Source organism: Lithobates pipiens, unplaced genomic scaffold, assembly GCF_037356315.1.
Source record: "Lithobates pipiens isolate NorthernLeopardFrog02 unplaced genomic scaffold, aLitPip1_a1.2 Scaffold_16, whole genome shotgun sequence".
NCBI classification, from domain to species: Eukaryota; Metazoa; Chordata; class Amphibia; order Anura; family Ranidae; genus Lithobates; species Lithobates pipiens.
Genome location: NW_027507748.1, coordinates 175,050,636 through 175,072,918, shown reverse-complemented (window position 1 = coordinate 175,072,918; position 22,283 = coordinate 175,050,636). Strand labels below are relative to the sequence as shown.

General features: G+C 46.6%; 1 protein-coding gene across 1 annotated transcript in view; it reads left to right on the top strand.

Annotated features, from left to right (window-relative positions):
• The first annotated feature begins 1,472 nt into the window (after positions 1-1,472).
• The window catches only part of LOC143982233 (granulocyte-macrophage colony-stimulating factor receptor subunit alpha-like), a 105,145-nt gene continuing 84,334 nt past the window's right edge, over positions 1,473-22,283 (top strand). Inside the window, exon 1 of the mRNA XM_077480778.1 lies at positions 1,473-1,569. The gene's annotated coding sequence lies outside the window, so the exon portion shown is untranslated. The remainder of the gene's footprint in view (positions 1,570-22,283) is intronic.

Here is a 22,283-nt window from a genome sequence, read left to right as displayed (position 1 = left end):
ACGTGCAGTAACACACTGAAATATACTGCGTTATATGTGCACTAATGCACTGAAATATACTGCCTTAAATGTGCAGTAACACACTGACATCTACTGTGTTAAATGTGCACTAACGCACTGAAATATACTGTGTTAAACATGCAGTAATATACATATTGACATATACTGCATTAAACGTGCACTAACGCACAGAAATATACTGCGTTAAATGCGCATTAACACACTGAAATATACTGTGTTAAACGTGCAGTAATGAAATGAAATGTACTGTGTTAAACCTGACCTGGCAAAATAAACTGACAGTAAAATAATAATTAATGGTGCACTATCACTAGATTCACACTAAACTGATATTCTACACTGACAATAGAATCACAATAGTACACTATAGCACACCGACTCACTAGTAGCACTGAACAGCGCCCTGTTCTATCTCTCTCTCCAATATCACACTGCAAATGGCCGCTATGGGGAGAATATTTTTATAATGTTAGGTGGGACTAAGAGCAATGAGCCTTGATTGGATAAATTCATCACAATGTTCAATCATGGCTCTGACATGTGCCCTGATTGGGCAAAGCTTTCATTGCTTCAGCCAATCAGGGCTTCCAATGCACTGTGCAGCATCGCAATGCATTGTGGTCCTTTAGGCTGGATTCACACCTATGCTTTTTTAGTGCTTTTTTGCATTTTGCAGATTTGCTCTACAGAACGTATTCCATAGGAAACCATGGTAAATGGACTGCAGTGTAAATCTGCAAAATGCAAAAAGCACTAAAAATGCATGTGTGAATCCAGCCTTAGCAGGCTGAACAAATGGTCAAATGCCCTGATAATTCAGGGGTTCATCAAACCGGAAAACAGCCAATGTTTGGCCAGAACTCATGCTCGGGCCGAACCAATCGCCCAACTCTAGTTCTCACATAAGCCTGTTGCAACCTATAAGAGAAAACAAAATGTGCCATCTGTCAATAACATAAGAAAATAAACTGAAGAAACATCCCTTCTTCCCTTGTTCATATATTTGTACATTGTAATCCTATTCCCTCTTAAGCATCTCTTCTCCAGGATGAATAACTGTAATCTATGTAATAATGAAGCTGCAGATGTTTCCTGGTTAGGGACTATACTCTGCTCTTACCAATCCCAAAATATAAAAAGCTGCACAGTCTGATCTGCCACTTAGTGATATAAGAGTGCAAGGAAAGTTTAGTAAATGGGTAAAAAGGTAAATAAATAAAATATCCAAATATACATGAAAATATGAGCAGAAAAGGAAATGAAATGAAAGTATTTCTTTAATTAAATAATATATTAAAATAACACATTGTAAAAATATGAAGCTAAAAGTAAAAGAAAAAAAAATGTAAGACAACAAAAACACATTCTTCATTTAACGTCCTGTGCATACTATTTACGCAACCCCCTCCCCCCAACTGTCTCTTCCCATTTAGTCTCTGAATTTGAAGTCCATTTCCATTAACCACTGAGTCTCCTAGGAGAATATGAAGCTCACTACGTCTGTCATGCAACGCGGATGACTTCCACGTTAGAACTTTATGTAACAGAGTGAGTAAACATTTCCACTTACACTTCCTACTGTCATTTTGCATTAGAAGAAATAACACTTACCTCTACCAAATTGCAGTTTATTTGTTTCTAGCTCAACAATTATAACAGCTACTTATAAGAAATCATCTAAATGGTGTTCTTTTTGTAATCGTTGAGATAGCAAAAAGAAAAATATATGATACATAAAATTAATTTGCAGAAATTTAGATCTTGATTTTTGTTTAGCTATGGGACACTTACAAATGTGTCATCTGCTGATTTTATATGGTGAATATGTGTATTTAAAGCAACAAACTTTCTACTATCATACTACTATCAGTCAGCAGCAGTTATACACATATCACTTTTTCGGCATCACACAGAGAACATTGAGCCACTGATATCAGATGCTGTCCTGCAAAGATCCTCTTACAATTCAATGCCTATAAAGACAGTTTGCACATAATTTCAGTGCTGGCCATCATGTATTCTTCTACATACTCTATGTCAGTCTTTCTCAACATTAACATGGAGGAACCCTTGAAATAACTTATGGTCTCAGGGAACCCCTGCTAATAATTATAATATTTGTAGCTCACAGTATAGAGCGCTCAGTATATAGACAATATATAGACACGGTATATAGACTCTAAGAAGAATGCTCCTTATACTTCTGGTAATTGGGGAGGACCCCCCTCCTCCGTTACTGATAGGTAAAAAGATCATTGTTGTTTGTGGTTATTTATCTGTGAAGAGGGCAGAAGTTGCTCATTGCTCAAAGAGCCTTTTAGCAACCTACAGAGGAACCCTAGCAGCCACACAACCCTGGTTGAGAAAGGCTGCTCTACGCGCTCTGGCAGATGGACAATTTCCACAGCCTATCCATTCCCTGCTAACAGTCCAAATAGCATACGATTATAGGTGTACTTAATGTACTTACAAGAAATGTGCATAATATTTTGGCAAGTTAAAATGCATTTATATTTGTTCTGTACAAATAGAGCAAAAAAAAATCTATATTCAAGATAGTTTCTGTGCTCGCTCAATGTCTTTCATTGATTTAAACCATAAAATATTGCACTTGACTACATTTTGACTGCATTTGACATTTCTATGATTTCTAGTGGCCAAATCGTGCTGCAAACCTGTCAAAAATACATGTAAATCACAACAAAATGAAGCTGCCCTGTGGCATGCAGAGGATTAGCTAGCTGTCTATGGAGTGTGCAATTTACATCCAAGGAAAAATTGTTACCTGCAAGCCCTTCTACACACGGTCAGACATTCCGATGGACAATGTCCAATCGGACTGTGTAGTCGGATAATCTGGCAGTGTGTGGGCTCCATCGGACTGTTTCCGTCGGAGTATCCGACGGATCAAGTTTTCCAGCTGGGCTATAAAATTTTCCGACAACATGATCCGATCGGACTTTGTCCGATCATGTGTAGAGAATTCCGATTGGACAAAGTGCCACCCATGCTCAGATCAAATTACTAGACCAAAGCTATTGGCTACTAGCCTGAACTTAGTCCCGTCCTAACGAAATAACGTCATCACGTTAAGTACGATCGGATTTTCCGACAACTTTGTCCAACTGTGTGTATGCAACAGTTTCGGACAAGATCCGACAGATTTGGTTGTTGGAATGTCCGACCGTGTATACAAGGGCTAAGAGTCTATGCCTGTCAATATTTTACTTGTTGTTACATATATAATGCTTCAAATGATGATAGAAATGGTTACTCTTGGAAACTGAACACATAAGACCTCTGAAATGCTTATCCAGGTAGCATGTTGTATAAACAATATCAGCAGCAACAGGCCTTGGGTAGCTCTCAGATGAAGCTGGTCTGGGCGAAACACATTCAGAGCATGTGGTGTCTTCAAGAGGTCTTCTGTCAATATAAAGCACTTGCTACCACCCATACACAGTAATTCACCTGTCTCTGCCAACTGCTGTAAATTACATTTCCTTTTTCCTGAGCTGCCAGTTGACTTTCTTCAATATGGTTAGGTCCCCCCTAGTATGCTTATATATGACTTATTGTGGCTGTGTGAGTGTTTTATTTGATTAGTAACATATCTGCATCCCGTGATAGCTGTGTTACAGATTTATTCCTGCCAACATCCCCTATTCCTTGGGTGTATCCTGATATTTCAGGAAAATACCAGAATCTTGGGTATCTGGGCTGCGCCCCAGAGCGGAGTGCCAGAGGGTGATTCCCCTCTCCTATTTAGTAGTAATGTACCCAGGTAAGTGATGGCCCACGTGATACTGGCTCAGCCCCTATCTATCTTCTAGAAGAGCCAGTGCTTTCTTTTCACTATGATCTGCTGGTGGTTCATCCAGAATGCAACCTTGAATGAGGAGGCCTGATATGCAAGCTGGTGGGGTGGATGATGGGGTGGACTCCACGAGGGTTCTAGCCTGGACAACCTGTGAAAAGATATCACGCCAATTATGGCTCATGGGGACTAAGTAGTGTATGTAGTGTTGTTGCCGTGGACGGAGAGATAGCTTGAGTTAAATTAGGCAAGCAGGTTATTTAGTTAGTGGCAGTGTATTTGATATATATATATATATATATATATATATATATATATATATATACTCTGCATTTATTCAGTGTATACTCATATATATATATATATATATATATATATATATATATATATATATATATATATATATATATATATATATATATATATATATAGGAAGGCCAGTATGGTGGCCTGAATTTATGGGAGGAGCCTGTGGGGGTATTTAACCAGTCCACTCGCCTGTGGTCTTTGACGGTTTCCCGTGTGCGTGATACTACTTCACTAGGCCGATTATTTGAGATTTGTTAGCGTTCGTAAGTTCCATCTCCAGAAGTCTCGTGGTTTTCGTTCCCGATCGTGTTTTGTACAACGTCTCTGGTTCAGCTGTCTCAAGTAGGGTTTTCATTTGACCTTCATTTCATATTCTGTTAGATATCTTGTCACGAATCTCGATATCCAAACTTACGAGTCATTCGTTAGAGACCCTACACATAGCCGTATTTTTAGCCACTCGATCGCACCGCTGTTGTAAACAAAATTTTTCTCATTTCACGTGCCTCACTTCGATTCGAACTTTAGTTATATTAGTATCGTACCGTTTAGTATGGACATTTCTCATATTGTGTTTTCTTCACCTCCGTACCATGCTCCACAGACAGGTTGCTGCCAGTTGCAAAATCGCGGCACAATGAGTTGTGCCTTCATCATGACTAAATCATTTCAATCATTTCAATCATTTCACTAATTTCACTGTCATGTACCACGCTCCGATTCAAATCTAGTTGCATCCGTCATACGCCGTTTCATCCTGGTGTGCCCCAATTGATTTTTTGGCCTCATATCAGTACATGCTCCAGAGTCCGATCGTTGTCAGTTGCAGTTTTCGGCTCATCGATTCGTGCCTCTGTCATGGGAAATCATTTCACGGTCACGTATCACGTTCTGATTCGAATCAAGTCGCATCCGTGATGCACCGATTCGTTCGGCGTGCCCCAGTTATTTTTGGCCTCATTTCAGTACATGCTCTAGAGTCCGATCATTGTCAGTCACAGTTTGTGGCCTCACCGATTCCTACCTCTATCATGGGAGATCATTTTACTGTCACGTATCACGTTCCGATTCAAATCTGGTTCCTTATGCACCGATTTGTTCTGACATACCCTAGGTATTTTTTTGCCTCATTTCAGTACATGCTCAAGAGTCCGGTTTATCGTCAGTCGCAGTTGCGGCCGATCGATCTATGCCTCTGTCATGATGATTTTTTCATTCATTTCACTGTCACGTACCGCGCTCCATTTCAAATCCAGTCACATCCAACCTGCACCGTTCCGGTGCGCCCCAGATATTTGTTTAGCCACATTTCAGTACATGTTCCATAGTCTGGTTCGTTGTCAGTCGCAGTCGCTGCAGGACCGTTTTGTGCCTCTGTCTCTTGCCTCTTGCCTCCCTACTCATTTCTGTCCACGACCTGGCAGAAAACAAAGCCTGTACCTGGGGAGATGTCTCAGTGGTCCTCAAGGCCAAAGACCCTAGGCTCAACTGGAAGTTGTCTGTCTCAGAGTTTGTCCTAGCCTTCGGGATGCTGAGGGATGTCATATGCTCAGCCTTCCCTTGCAGGGCCATCTTTAATATTGATTGGATCCTGAGCAAAGATTTTTATTGGGCCCCCCCAGCTAGACTCAAAATGAGTTTACTGCAGCAGATCAGGCAGGGATTGTGATTGGCTGCCAGAGATTACAACACATCATTACAGCTTACAGATTAGTTGCTAGAGGTTACAGAACATCATTACTGATCACTAATTGGATTCTAGAGGTTACTGCATATCATTATAGCTCACTGATTAGTTTCTAGAGGTTACTACACATCAGTGCAAATTGCGGGTGTGGCCAAACTGCACTAGCATTGAGGGGTGCACTATGTGCAGAGTGCAGGGGTGAGGTGGGTGCAGAGTGCAGGACTGAGGTGGGTGCAGAGTGGGGTGGGTGCAGAGTGCAAGAGTGAGGCGTGGGTGCAGAGTGCAGGACTGAGGTGGGTGCAGAGTGGAGTGGGTGCAGAGTGCAAGAGTGGGGTGGGTGCAGAGTGCAGAGTGAGGTGGGTGCAGAGTGAGGTGGGTGCAGAGTGCAGGACTGAGGTGGGTGAAGAGTGGGGTGGGGGCAGAGTGAGGTGGGGGCACAGTGAGGTGGGTGCAGAGTGGGGTGGGTGCAGAGCGGGGTGGGTGCAGAGCGGGGTGGGTGCAGAGGGAGGTGGGTGCAGAGTGAGGTGGGTGCAGAGTGAGGTGGGTGCAGAGTGGGGTGGGTGCAGAGGGGGGTGGGTGCAGAGTGCAGGACTGAGGTGGGTGAAGAGTGGGGTGGGGGCAGAGTGAGGTGGGGGCACAGTGAGGTGGGTGCAGAGTGGGGTGGGTGCAGAGTGGGGTGGGTGCAGAGCGGGGTGGGTACAGAGCGAGGTGGGTGCAGAGCGGGGTGGGTGTAGAGTGGGGTGGGTGCAGAGGGAGGTGGGTGCAGAGGAAGGTGGGTGCAGAGGGGGGTGGGTGCAGAGTGGGGTGGGTGCAGAGTGAGGGGGGTGCAGAGTGGGGTGGGTGCAGAGGGGGTTGGGTGCAGAGTGGGGTGGGTGCAGAGGGAGGTGGGTTCACGGCTCTCCTCCCACCCAGATTCCAGGACAGAGCTCCTCTACAAGGCTGTCCTCCCACAAACCAACCCCCCCCCCCCCCGGATTCCAGTACAGTTTTCCTCTGTCCCAAGTGCTACTCACAGGCACAGCATGTTGCCCTCTGATGTCCGTGCAGCCTGCCAGAGTGCCAGTCCCAGAAGCAGCTTCCTCTGTGCGGAGTCCCCTCCACCTTCCTCCTCTTCTCTCATAGAGCAATGTGTATACCCGAGGGAGGAGGAGCGCTTGTGTATTTCCAAGGGACAGTAGTGAGGAGCCAGCATGCGACCAGCACCAGAGGTGGCCGAACTCCGCCGGGCAGCGCAGGGCCCCCCAACAATGACAGGGCCCTGGGCACATGCCCCTTTTGCCCCGTGGTAAAGACGGCCCTGCTCCCCCGGCATAAGGGAAGAGCTGGACTTATATATCCACACCATGGTGGACCTGGGCTACAAATACAGAGGGTTTTCACTCTACGATTACCATTTTACTGTCACGTATCACGATCCGATTCAAATCTGGTTCCTTATGCACCGATTTGTTGTGACATACCCCAGGTATTTTTTTGCCTCATTTCAGTACATGCTCAAGAGTCCGGTTCATCGTCAGTCGCAGTTGCGGCCGATCGATCTATGCCTCTGTCATGATGATTTTTTCATTCAATTCACTGTCACGTACCGCGCTCCATTTCAAATCCAGTCACATCCAACCTGCACCGTTCCGGTGCGCCCCAGATATTTGTTTAGCCACATTTCAGTACATGTTCCATAGTCTGGTTCTTTGTCAGTCGCAGTCGCTGCAGGACCGTTTTGTGCCTCTGTCTCTTGCCTCTTGCCTCCCTACTCATTTCTGTCCACGACCTGGCAGAAAACAAAGCCTGTACCTGGGGAGATGTCTCAGTGGTCCTCAAGGCCAAAGACCCTAGGCTCAACTGGAAGTTGTCTGTCTCAGAGTTTGTCCTAGCCTTCGGGATGCTGAGGGATGTCATATGCTCAGCCTTCCCTCGCAGGGCCATCTTTAATATTGATTGGACCCTGAGCAAAGATTTTTATTGGGCCCCCCCAGCTAGACTCAAAATGAGTTTACTGCAGCAGATCAGGCAGGGATTGTGATTGGCTGCCAGAGATTACAACACATCATTACAGCTTACAGATTAGTTGCTAGAGGTTACAGAACATCATTACTGATCACTAATTGGATTCTAGAGGTTACTGCATATCATTATAGCTCACTGATTAGTTTCTAGAGGTTACTACACATCAGTGCAAATTGTGGGTGTGGCCAAACTGCACTAGCATTGAGGGGTGCACTATGTGCAGAGTGCAGGGGTGAGGTGGGTGCAGAGTGCAGGACTGAGGTGGGTGAAGAGTGGGGTGGGGGCAGAGTGAGGTGGGGGCACAGTGAGGTGGGTGCAGAGTGGGGTGGGTGCAGAGTGGGGTGGGTGCAGAGCGGGGTGGGTGCAGAGCGAGGTGGGTGCAGAGCGGGGTGGGTGTAGAGTGGGGTGGGTGCAGAGGGAGGTGGGTGCAGAGGAAGGTGGGTGCAGAGGGGGGTGGGTGCAGAGTGGGGTGGGTGCAGAGTGAGGGGGGTGCAGAGTGGGGTGGGTGCAGAGGGGGGTGGGTGCAGAGTGGGGTGGGTGCAGAGGGAGGTGGGTTCACGGCTCTCCTCCCACCCAGATTCCAGGACAGAGCTCCTCTACAAGGCTGTCCTCCCACAAACCAACCCCCCCCCCCCCCCCCGGATTCCAGTACAGTTTTCCTCTGTCCCAAGTGCTACTCACAGGCACAGCATGTTGCCCTCTGATGTCCGTGCAGCCTGCCAGAGTGCCAGTCCCAGAAGCAGCTTCCTCTGTGCGGAGTCCCCTCCACCTTCCTCCTCTTCTCTCATAGAGCAATGTGTATACCCGAGGGAGGAGGAGCGCTTGTGTATTTCCAAGGGACAGTAGTGAGGAGCCAGCATGCGACCAGCACCAGAGGTGGCCGAACTCCGCCGGGCAGCGCAGGGCCCCCCAACAATGACAGGGCCCTGGGCACATGCCCCTTTTGCCCCGTGGTAAAGACGGCCCTGCTCCCCCGGCATAAGGGAAGAGCTGGACTTATATATCCACACCATGGTGGACCTGGGCTACAAATACAGAGGGTTTTCACTCTACGATTACCATTTTACTGTCACGTATCACGTTCCGATTCAAATCTGGTTCCTTATGCACCGATTTGTTGTGACATACCCCAGGTATTTTTTTGCCTCATTTCAGTACATGCTCAAGAGTCCGGTTCATCGTCAGTCGCAGTTGCGGCCGATCGATCTATGCCTCTGTCATGATGATTTTTTCATTCAATTCACTGTCACGTACCGCGCTCCATTTCAAATCCAGTCACATCCAACCTGCACCGTTCCGGTGCGCCCCAGATATTTGTTTAGCCACATTTCAGTACATGTTCCATAGTCTGGTTCTTTGTCAGTCGCAGTCGCTGCAGGACCGTTTTGTGCCTCTGTCTCTTGCCTCTTGCCTCCCTACTCATTTCTGTCCACGACCTGGCAGAAAACAAAGCCTGTACCTGGGGAGATGTCTCAGTGGTCCTCAAGGCCAAAGACCCTAGGCTCAACTGGAAGTTGTCTGTCTCAGAGTTTGTCCTAGCCTTCGGGATGCTGAGGGATGTCATATGCTCAGCCTTCCCTCGCAGGGCCATCTTTAATATTGATTGGACCCTGAGCAAAGATTTTTATTGGGCCCCCCCAGCTAGACTCAAAATGAGTTTACTGCAGCAGATCAGGCAGGGATTGTGATTGGCTGCCAGAGATTACAACACATCATTACAGCTTACAGATTAGTTGCTAGAGGTTACAGAACATCATTACTGATCACTAATTGGATTCTAGAGGTTACTGCATATCATTATAGCTCACTGATTAGTTTCTAGAGGTTACTACACATCAGTGCAAATTGTGGGTGTGGCCAAACTGCACTAGCATTGAGGGGTGCACTATGTGCAGAGTGCAGGGGTGAGGTGGGTGCAGAGTGGGGTGGGTGCAGAGTGCAAGAGTGAGGCATGGGTGCAGAGTGCAGGACTGAGGTGGGTGCAGAGTGGAGTGGGTGCAGAGTGCAAGAGTGGGGTGGGTGCAGAGTGCAGAGTGAGGTGGGTGCAGAGTGAGGTGGGTGCAGAGTGCAGGACTGAGGTGGGTGAAGAGTGGGGTGGGGGCAGAGTGAGGTGGGGGCAGAGTGAGGTGGGTGCAGAGTGGGGTGGGTGCAGAGCGGGGTGGGTGCAGAGGGGGGTGGGTGCAGAGTGCAGGACTGAGGTGGGTGAAGAGTGGGGTGGGGGCAGAGTGAGGTGGGGGCACAGTGAGGTGGGTGCAGAGTGGGGTGGGTGCAGAGCGGGGTGGTTGCAGAGCGAGGTGGGTGCAGAGCGAGGTGGGTGCAGAGCGGGGTGGGTGCAGAGCGAGGTGGGTGCAGAGCGGGGTGGGTGTAGAGTGGGGTGGGTGCAGAGGGAGGTGGGTGCAGAGGGAGGTGGGTGCAGAGGGGGGTGGGTGCAGAGTGGGGTGGGTGCAGAGTGAGGTGGGTGCAAGGTGGGGTGGGTGCAGAGTGGGGTGGGTGCAGAGGGAGGTGGGTTCACGGCTCTGAGGTGGGTGAAGAGTGGGGTGGGGGCAGAGTGAGGTGGGGGCACAGTGAGGTGGGTGCAGAGTGGGGTGGGTGCAGAGCGGGGTGGGTGCAGAGCGGGGTGGGTGCAGAGGGAGGTGGGTGCAGAGTGAGGTGGGTGCAGAGTGAGGTGGGTGCAGAGTGGGGTGGGTGCAGAGGGGGGTGGGTGCAGAGTGCAGGACTGAGGTGGGTGAAGAGTGGGGTGGGGGCAGAGTGAGGTGGGGGCACAGTGAGGTGGGTGCAGAGTGGGGTGGGTGCAGAGTGGGGTGGGTGCAGAGCGGGGTGGGTGCAGAGCGAGGTGGGTGCAGAGCGGGGTGGGTGTAGAGTGGGGTGGGTGCAGAGGGAGGTGGGTGCAGAGGAAGGTGGGTGCAGAGGGGGGTGGGTGCAGAGTGGGGTGGGTGCAGAGTGAGGGGGGTGCAGAGTGGGGTGGGTGCAGAGGGGGGTGGGTGCAGAGTGGGGTGGGTGCAGAGGGAGGTGGGTTCACGGCTCTCCTCCCACCCAGATTCCAGGACAGAGCTCCTCTACAAGGCTGTCCTCCCACAAACCAACCCCCCCCCCCCCCCCCCGGATTCCAGTACAGTTTTCCTCTGTCCCAAGTGCTACTCACAGGCACAGCATGTTGCCCTCTGATGTCCGTGCAGCCTGCCAGAGTGCCAGTCCCAGAAGCAGCTTCCTCTGTGCGGAGTCCCCTCCACCTTCCTCCTCTTCTCTCATAGAGCAATGTGTATACCCGAGGGAGGAGGAGCGCTTGTGTATTTCCAAGGGACAGTAGTGAGGAGCCAGCATGCGACCAGCACCAGAGGTGGCCGAACTCCGCCGGGCAGCGCAGGGCCCCCCAACAATGACAGGGCCCTGGGCACATGCCCCTTTTGCCCCGTGGTAAAGACGGCCCTGCTCACCCGGCATAAGGGAAGAGCTGGACTTATATATCCACACCATGGTGGACCTGGGCTACAAATACAGAGGGTTTTCACTCTACGATTACCATCGTTCCTTCTCCGCCAAGGCAGCTGCCAGGCTGGCGCAGTTTCAGACAGCCACAGATTGGAGCCTCATGGACACTGAGTTGTTCTGTCGTCATTTTGCCGGCTTGCGCTTGCCACTGTGCGTGATCTGTCAGTCCCCCACCCACACTGCCGCCTGGTGCACCATCGCAGCAGTCAGTCGCCCCTTTGAGTTCCACTCTGCCTCTGGTACAGTTCAAGGCCCATCAACCCTGGTACAGAAACCCCAGGTAGACAAGTTCGGATGCTCTGTTCGGACTATGGGAGGAGCAGCCATCTGCAACAATTATAACTATGGCTCGTGTAATTTTAGCCAATGCTGCCTGCTTCATGCCTGTGTCATATGCCACAGGGCGCATCCGAGAAATCTGTGTGAGGTCAAACAAAAGAGCTCATGACTAAGCCGTATAGATGTCCTGTGGTTGGGATTCTATCTCACCTTACAACCCACTCCCTCACTAGCCACCTTCCTCATCTGAGGATTTACAGCAGGCTTTCACACCGGCCTCATCTCCCTGCCCCACACAACCTATGAGTGCAGGAATCTCCGCTCAGCGGCCACCAACCAGCAGGCTATAGACCAGTTGCTACAAACTGAATTAGAGCGAGGCTTTGTCATAGGCCCCTTCATGCAGCCCCCTTTCAACACTTGGAGAGTTAGCCCTATTGGGCTTGTCAAGGGCAAGTTCTCAAATAAAGTCAGTTTGGTGTATGACCTATCTGTGCCTCATTCTTCCCACGTTCCCAGCCTGAATTCCCTGATCCCCTTTGAAGAGTTCTCCTTGAATTACGCCTCAGTTGACATGGCAATCCAGGCCATCCTTAAAGCAGGCACAGGCGCATGGCTATCCAAGGCTGATATCTCAGATGCCTTTAAGCTTTTGCCTATCCACCCATCCCTCTGGTGTTAGCACGCTATTAAATGGAGAGGCGTGTACTATTTCGCTACCAATCTGACATTTGCCTCTAAGAGCAGCCACTGGCTCTTTGACACGTTTGCACAATCTCTCACATGGATTTTATTACACAAAGCTCAGTACCAGGAAGTTATCTATTACCTGGACGACTTCTTTTTAATAGAGCAGCCTGGTGTGCCACCAGGAGACCTCAACAAGTTTAGAGTCATCTTTGGGAATCTCAATGTCCCCATTGCTGAACACAAGGTTGACGGAACAACACACTCCATCACCTTTCTCGGAGTCAACCTGGACACTTGATCCATGCAGGCCAGCCTTCCCCTTGACAAATTGACCCGCATTAGGTCATTTCTCCAAGAGTTCATCCATACGAGAGGGTGTACGAAAAAACAGCTCCAGTCTCTATTGGGCATGCTTAATTTCGCCATGTGGATCATTCCCCAGGGTCGGGCCTTCATCTCACGCCTGTTGGTCTATCTCTCACAGGCAGAAGTCCCCGATCAGATCCTCAGCCTGCACACCGCAGCTATAGCAGACTTATCGATGTGGGAGGAGTTCCTTTCCACCAGGAATGGCATATCTATGTTCATACCTTCTATCTCACCCCTGTCACCGCAGGTGGTGACAGATGCCACAGCCTCCACAGAATTCGCTACAATTTTTGCCCACCATTGGTTTGCTAGACCCTGGCCTTCACAGATACTTTTAATCACCGAGTTTAGCCGGACTTCCTCCCTCTTCAAGCAATACCCGATCGTAGCAGCCGCCCAGCTCTGGGGTCCTATCTGGACAGGACAAAGAGTAGGCTTCACCACCGACATTCAGGCCACGGCTGATATTATTAATAAAGGCAGGCCCAAGTCGCTCTCGTGATGTCCTTCTTACCCAGGCTGCAGCATCAATTTAATGTTCACTGTACATTCATCCCAGGTAAATACAACCTTGCAGCAGATGCACTGTATCGCCTTAATTTCATCTCCTTCTTCCGGCAGATTCCTGAAGCCGATCCAGTATCAGCCCCTATCCCGGTTTTGTCTCAGCTGACCCAGGACTAGAGAAGCATCTGCATGGAGCCACTCAGCTCATCAACCAGTCTCTGTCCCATAACACACTCAAAGCCTACCGTATAGCTTGGGACATGTTTAACAAATTCCTAGCTACCTGCTCAGCGGGAACACGACAGACGCCAGGCACATACTGGCTTTTGTCTCATATTGCCATAGTCAGTTGGTCCTATCCTACAACACTATCTGGCTATACTTAGCCGGCATACAGCACTTTCTGGCATTTCAAGATCCTGCAAAACCATCCGTGTTCGCATCCCATGCGATCCGAGCCGTCCTGCGCAGCATCCAGAAGCGGCAGCCGGTAGTTAAAGCCAAACGTCTTCCTATTATGAGTACCATCTTTAGAGATATGTCTACTATGCTTGCCAGTTCCCCATTTGGCGTTCTCCCAAGCCTGGTCATACAAGCGGCCATTTACTTGGCCTACTACGGGTTCTTGCGACCTAGTGAGTTCACCTATAACAACTCAGGCAGTCTAGTCCTATGCAGACGTCACTTGGTTCACTATTAAGACCATTTTGTTCTTCACCTCACGGTATCTAAAACCCAGCAGGCAGGCTGAGGGGTAGACATCCATCTCTATAAGACTAACAATGCTTGGTGTCCAGTTACCATACCTAATCACCTACTCTCACTCCTGCCTGAACAGCCAGACTCTAGTCCCCTTCTACCCTTTCCGGTCAAATATTTGAGTACCTGCCAGTTTATGAAACACATGAGGATTCTCCTTTGTAACTTACATCTCAACCCCGGTGAGTACTCTGACCACTCTTTCCGTATCGGAGCAGCCTCAACTGCATCCCGGCATGGGGTCCCAGATCACGTTGTTAAAAGACTAGGCAGGTAGAAGTCGGCCTGCTTCACCCGGTATATCCCTAATCCTCAGGTGGAGATGTCACGGGCATTCAGCCAACTTGCTCAATGAATAAGACTGGAAATTAATAAAGAACTTTTACCCCTACCTGAGTGTTTTTGCTCCCTTATTTTGGTATACCGTCCATTAGACCAGGGCACACTTCAGGTCCATTTCACATGGTAAATCTTATGGTAAGTTTGTCTTGACCATTCGACCATAATTAGGAAGGCCAGTATGGTGGCCTGAATTTATGGGAGGAGCCCGGGGGGTATTTAACCAGCCCACTCGCCTGTGGTCTTTGTTGGTTTCCTGTGCGTGATACCCACCCTCCCATCCCCTTGTAAGGGCATTTCTCAAATCATTTCTCTTCAAGAATATTCATTTCTAATCTTGGGTATGCCCCTTTATTTTGGTATACCATCCATTAAACCAGGACACACTTCAGGTCCATTTCAAATGGTAAATCTTATGGTAAGTTTGTCTTGTTCTGATACGTATCAGCCATAGGGCTTCGACCATAAATAATAAATATATACAGTCTACTGTGTGTGTTTTGAGATTTTATATATATATATATATATATATATATATATATATATATATATATATATATATATATATATATATATATATACTCTGCATTCAGTGTAGTGTAAATATGTGTGTACAGCATATAATACACTTCAGGTGGTGTATCAATATACATATTCAGAAGGATGAGGTGCACGTCGGTCGAAGTAACAAGTGCAAGCAATCAAGCTCTCCCAAAGGCTTATATTATAGGAAATAACAAAAAGGGATTGCTGCACAAAAAATTTGAAAATTAAAAATGAAAAAGTGATCAAAACATCCAAAGTGTATAGGCCATCATCTTAACAGTTTTGGGCTAATACAGATCACGCCCTTCTTCAAAACATGGTGCTTATAAATAGTGACATACATGGTACAATTTATATAGAGCAGCTACATCTGCATACTATTAAGTAATCAACCAGCCTGTGTGGAATCAATTAATCACTGGCTCTAAGACACATTATAATAAAAGTCCAAAATCTATTATACAAAAAGGATCCCGGAACGAAAAAAAAAAACAGGTATGACTGTTTCCCACACTTCACAGAATATATCAATCGATCGAACTCCTGAATACAAAAGAACAAAATAAAAAAGAAAATAACAATAATGGTATTATTGATAATAATAAGAATACTACATGTGTGTATACATATGTGAAGGTGTTTGCCTAAAGATGCACACACATGCACATATGTAATAAAGTGCAATTGATCAAAATTACACATATGATTTCTGACCAAAAAATAACATAACATAAAACAAGAAAAAATATACAATAACCAAGAAAAGCAACATTAAAGAAATAAATACAGATCAAAGTCTGAATTTAACCCCTTGGGTTGAAGGGTTTCAAGCTGATGTATCCAATGGACTTCTTTCTTTTTAAGCTCTAATTCTCTATTACCACCCCGTCTTTTTCTTGAAACCCCGTCAATCACCATGAATCTAAATTGGGAGACTGTATGACCTTTATCTACAAAATGTCTCAATAAAGGCAGATTTTCTAGTTTGTCCCTGATGGAATACTTATGTCTCGCAATGCGATCCTTTATTTTCTGTGTGGTTTCCCCCACATAGAGGAGACCACACAGACATTTAATAATAGTAATCTCTAATAGATATATCGTAGCCCTTTTGTGGATGAGAAAAATATTTGCCTCGTAATATCTCCCCAAGGAAGTCACGAGATAGTGATGAAACTAGTAGGTGGGACTGGAGGGGCTGACGTATAAGGGTCAAGGAAGTGTCCTGGCATAGGTTACCAGTGTAAAAGACAGAGGGAATATGGCTAACTGGTGCTGCAGAACCGGTTTTCAGGTGATACTGTACCATTGTCTCGGTGCATATGGTCTCATATACCAAGGCTTTGTTTTATTATAAGAAATGTGAGTGTATATATTGGGTTGTTTTATTTGAATAAATATATAAAAACAATAAAGCACTATTGGAAGCTTCTATTGCTTTACATGTGAGTGATATTAGAATGGACATTACTGGCTAATATCAGGAAGGAGTACTCCATATGCTGATCCAGACCTATGTTAAAGAACAGACCATAGGAAGGAGGAATAACAGAAGGAGTATCCCAAAGGATTGATCTATATTTAAGTGCTTGAAGTAAGCCTATAAGGTGAGGGTACATCTGGTGGAGGGTTGCATGAGGATTCTATGTGCACACAGGTGGAGCAGCGTGAAGATTTTCACAAATTATTCTTCAAATAATATATCATAGACTGTCACATCAGGGGCGTAACTATAGGGGGTGCAGCAGTTGCGACCGCAACCGGGCCCTGTGATGCAGGGGGCCCATGCAGCCCCCTCTACATATGGCCAGCAGCAGCATAGGCAGCTAGGGGTACCAGTGCCCCATGCACACGGGTGGTGGAGGTGGAGGGTGACTAGCAGAGCTCCATGCTCGACTATCGCACTGGCTGCTCTTTAGTTGTGCATTCCCCGCATGACCTGTGTTCTCGGCCGGCTCCTCAGAGTACCCCTCTCCTGCTCCATGCATTGCTGCTCAGTCCGATGTCTGTTCTCCCCAGCCAGACAGGGACAGTCCCCCAATGGGGGACATAAAAATAAAAAATAAAATAATAAAAAAAACTACTGATACCAGTGGTGGAACTACGGGGCTCACAAAGGTCATACCTGTGACCACGCCCTGGAGTTCCACCGCCGGACTCGGAGGGAAGGGCCCTGGCTGGGGTTCAGGGGGGCCCTTCATGGTTTCTTGCATCGGGGTCCTGAAGGTTCTAGTTACGCCACTGTGTCACGTTATGGATTGGACTGCATAAGGACACCGTGTAGAGTATTAAGCACATTGCACTGCACATTTATTGTTTTTTTTTGCACTAAAAGCAGTTTATTATTGCACTTTGTTAGACATGAGATTGCATTTATTCAATCCTTATTTATTTTTATTAATTTGTAGTATTTATTTAGCACTGCACTAATTGGTTTAATTTTATCCAAATCTCGGCTCCCGTGACACATAATGCACCCCCCATGCTGCAGCAATGGACTGTCCCTTGGCGCCTTCATATACAATGCAGAGCTTTGGTCAGTCTTCTTAACATCAAGACCTTAGACTGCTGGAACATGGGGAAAAAGATACTATGGGGACCAGTCTAGCAACGCAGAGGAATGGAGGCTTGGATAAATAAATCTACTTTTTCATGCCCGTAGACCTACAAAGCAGTTAACACTTGCGGTATGGGTTCAACTGCAAGGAAGAATGTTTAAGCTTTTTGTAATTGGGCTTTAAAAATCATTGTGGGCTTGCAATTCACACCAAGTGTTTTAGAAGTTGCAATATATGCTTGATCCTTTTTTTTTTCGGGTTTTTGATGTTATGATTTGTTTTTTTGCTGGGACCTTTATGGTTTTTCAATAAGCATATACCACTACTTTAAACGTTTTCTTTTGAAACATTTTATATAAGATGTTTTTCTTTATTTTATTAGTGTTGCGTTTTCAAAGCCTTGCAACAATTCATTATGTATACACAGCCACTCAAAAATTTATTTGGACAGTTGTTACTTATTAGAACTTGACATTTACATGACTCATATCAGTACATGGCACACTTTAAGCAATAAAAATAAAACATGTCTTTCTTAAAAAGAAAATGACAAGTAATGACATCACTATTATGGTTATTTACAGTATTTAACCACCATTTTTACAAAGCACATGCATCATTTCTTCATGATTTCTTTCCCTGGAGCTGCTCATAATCTTTCCATAGACATCATTAAATTAGTTACATCACTGCTATGATATTTACTAAATTTACACATTTACAGAGCACATAGACTATTCTTAGTCCCGGAATAGGGGTGAGGTTTGGGTTTGCCACTACTTTGTGGTCTCAGTGACTTTTTGTGAAGGTTTTCCAGGACGAACTTTTTAAAAACCATAATGCACTGCTTAGGCTACTTAGGCTGCATTTTGCACTGTTAGCACCTGAGCATTTTGTAGTGTTTCCCTACTCCTGAGTATGCTCAACATACAGAATCCCATTGTTTGTAATTGTACCTGTTTATATTTTAATGCTCAGGTACTTGAAGTTCTATGCTTAAAGAAGTATGTGAAATATTTGTGAACATAATATATACTGTATCTCACAAAAGTGAGTACACCCCTGACATTTTTGTAAATATTTTATTATATCTTTTCATTTGACAACACTGAAGAAATTACGCTTTGCTACAATGTAAAATAGTGAGTGTACAGCTTGTATAACAGTGTCATTTGCTGTCCCCTCCAAATAACTCAACACACAGCCATTAATGTCTAAACCAACAGCAACAAAAATGAGTACACCCCTAAGTGAAAATGCACGTTCACAAAGAGATACCCCTGCTGATGTTACATATAACGGAGCGATCGTAGGGATGATGCACACATGCTGCTGCACAGATCCTTTTTGAATTAATGTCTATATGAAGGATAGCACTGACTATAGTGGAAAAATTTACAGCCAGCAGCATCTTTGTTTTATATGTAAGTTCACTGATTTTAAAATAAAACGGTTGAAACCATACTACACCATGAGGTGTCTCCTTGTTTTTTATCCAATTTTAACTCTAAATGATTCCCCCCACCATCCCATCTGAGACAGTGAGCTGGATCATCATGCCACCATAAGGGAAAACAGTGAGGCTGGTGGGGGAACAATTCCAGGTTTCCATCTGAGAATCAGAGATCCCAATAAGCGCTGAATGGTCTTCCTGAGTAAGGAAGATCGCTGGTGTCTGTACAGCCTACCTGACAGGGTCCCCTTCAGCTCCACCCCTGGTCCCTCCTTCAGCCCCACCCTGGCTCCGCCCGTGGCCCCTCCCCAGACCCCGCCTTGAAACTGTCTCTGCAACACAATACGGCATTGGCAGCATGGGTGACACTGTCTCTGCAGGCAGCACATGCGGTATGGGCCATAACGCATGTGCTACCTGCAGACAGTGTCACCAATGCCACCAATGCCATATTATGCTGCAGACAGTGCCACCCATTACGCTAATGCCATAACGCATGTGCTGCCTGCCGACAGTGCCACCCATGCCATATTGTGCTGCAGACAGTGCCACCCATGCCGCCAATGGCATAATGCCATTGTCAGCATGGGTGGCACTGTCTCAGCAGGCAGCACATGCACTATGGCAATAGCGTCATGGGTAGAACTGTCTGCAGCACATTACGGCATGGGTGGCACTGTCTGCAGGCAGCACATGCATTATGGCCCATACCGCATGTGCTGCCTGCAGAGACAGTGCCACCCATGCCACCAATGCTGTAATGTATAGATGCTGCTGCAGTAGTAGTAGATCTTGAATCCTCCCCCCAAGCAAGCACACACCTGTTAGACGGTTCCCAGGAGTCACTTCCTCCCTGGTCCTGCTGCCTGGACTGGAGTGTCCACAAACTATCTGATTCAGATGTCAGCTGCTTCTTTTTTTTTTCTACCGCTGGCGCCGCCAGTCGCCTCACTGATTCTACTCTCAGGCAGAGTGAGGAACAGAGCAGAGGGGGAGGAATCACTCCGCAGCGCCAGGGAAGACACTACAGCATACGCGCTGGTCGGGACTTAAGCCAGCATGAGGAGTGTGCACGGAAGAGACATTCTGACATTGTTCCGCGCCCCAAAATAGGAGAAATAGTCCCTCTCCCTGCCGCCACCTACATGATCGTTGCCGGGGGGGGGGGGGGGGGTTGGGGGACGATGTTAGGTCATGGAGGTTTTTACATTACATTAATTTGTTTTCTGTTAAGGTTGCCTGGGCCCCCCTGCTGGTCAGGCCCGGTACAACAGGGCCAGTTGTACTGGCCTATCAGCGGCCCTGCTGGTAAGCCCCCATCTAATTTATGGGGAAGGTGTCACAACGGTGAATGTCTAAGCATTGCGCCATCAGGATTGGTCTATCCAGTGTGGGCCACTGGTATGCATGAACTGTTTGCACAGGAGCTCTTTAGTGAACAATTTATGAACTTTGCACTTTATGAATATAATATATTTTGCATTATTGCATAAGGACATTGTTGGATTGAATAATATTTTGATTGGATTTTCTATTCACTTTAAAGGTTTTACACTATGTCATATATGGTGTTTTGCACATGGTAATTTTATTTAGCGCTGCATTTTTAGGACATACATGTTATTTATTGGAATTTGGAATTTTTAATATTAGCAATACTACAATTGCTGCTCCCAGCTATTTTTTTTTTGTTATTGTCTTGCTTTGGAATCTGTCCCTTTAGGGCAATGTTCAGTACCCCGGTAAAAAGTAAAAGTGTTTCTGCTAAAGAATGTTTTCTTTCTGACCCTACGATGACTCTGCCTGATATGTGTATAACTGTGTCTTTCTTTTGTTTTTGATCTCTGTTTGTACGTCTGTCTCTCTGTCTGTCTCTCTCTGCCTCCCCGATATTCAATTTTGTGTCTGTCTATATTGTTTGGTACAAATCTTTTGTGGAGCTGTGTCCAGATTAAACCCCCCTAAAGCTGCCTCCTCGTGACCCTATAAAAAGCCTGGAAGTGCAGCTTCTCTGTCATGTGACCGCTGTAATTGGCTCACACAGAGGTCACATGATTGGGACCTCACCCCGCTGTCAACCTAGCATGACCGAGTGCTGTTGGTGACAGCTGCAGTAATATGTCCCATAAAGTCTTTAGACTCTATACTAGTAAACTCCATGATAGTGGGAGAAATTAGAGTTCAGACTTAGTGATATCAACAGCCTCTCTAGGTTGATTGATAAAAAGGATTTATTGCAATGAATTAGCAAACTTACATAGAATACTGGCCTTTGAGACTGCAGTTACTATCTACAGATCCTAATTTTCCATTTGGCCATGCCTGTCCCTGGATGGAAGGGACCTCGGTGTGTCACTGTGGGACTGTATTGTGAGTATGGATGATATTGGACCCAGGTGGCAGAGCGTACGGTAATCGGGGCACCTCTGATCCGTTCCAAGGGTGGTGTATAGCCGGTTGGAGGCTACACAAATGTCCCAGTTGTGGCTATGTATGGTCGCAGCATCTGGCGATGACGTCACTCGCCCTGCGCTGAGGGACCCAGTAGAGACCAATGGGAGAAGTGGGAGGAGGCCCAGGGAGGCAGACGTAAACGTCCCATCACCGTGACAACATGTTTTGCATCTAACGCTTTGTCAAGTCATGTGATGGGACAAACCAATGGGGTGTAAAATACCAGAGAACCAGAAGTAAAATAATGGGGACGTGTGCTAGGCTGTGAACACACCTGTGACCCTTTCCTCTGGGACTACATGTTAGAATGCCAGTGCACTTGTATTAAAGGATTAAAAACATTTAAAAACAATGAGAAGTCTTATCATTGGCCAGAGGGGGAGCCAATCATCGGGTCCGGCAAACGCAATGTCCACCAGCCACCCGTGATTGCTCCCCAGAGAGCCGTGGTCTGCCGATGTAAAAAGATGTAAAAAGATCCTCTTTGATGGAACAAAGTACCTCTTCACTGTCTCCCCTGGGTCGTGCTACACAATGTGAATCAGTGACATTCATCAACCAGTATGCATTGCAGTGATCTGAGTTGAGGGAGATCCTTGAGAGGCACTGGTCTACATTGTCCCGTTGTCCTTCTCTGTCTGCCATAGTGGGGGAATACCCACATATGACTGCACGGAGCGCTCCAAATCTATCTTACATGCTCACACAATCTGAATATATCAGGTCATCCGATGATTCTTGGTTAACATCCTTTCCAAGATCTAAGGGGATGTTTTTGTGTGGGCATTGTCAGATTTGTCATTTTGTTGAACGTACCAAGGTGTTCACATATGCGGATAACACTAAAATCTATAAGATCAAAAGCCTTGTTAATTGTGCCGCTACAAATGTAATCTATAGTCTACAGTGTCCCTGTAACACGTTTTATATAGGGAAGACAAAGCGTCAGTTGCGTGTCTGCATTGGTGAGCATCTTGGAGATATTAAACACAAGGAACCGAA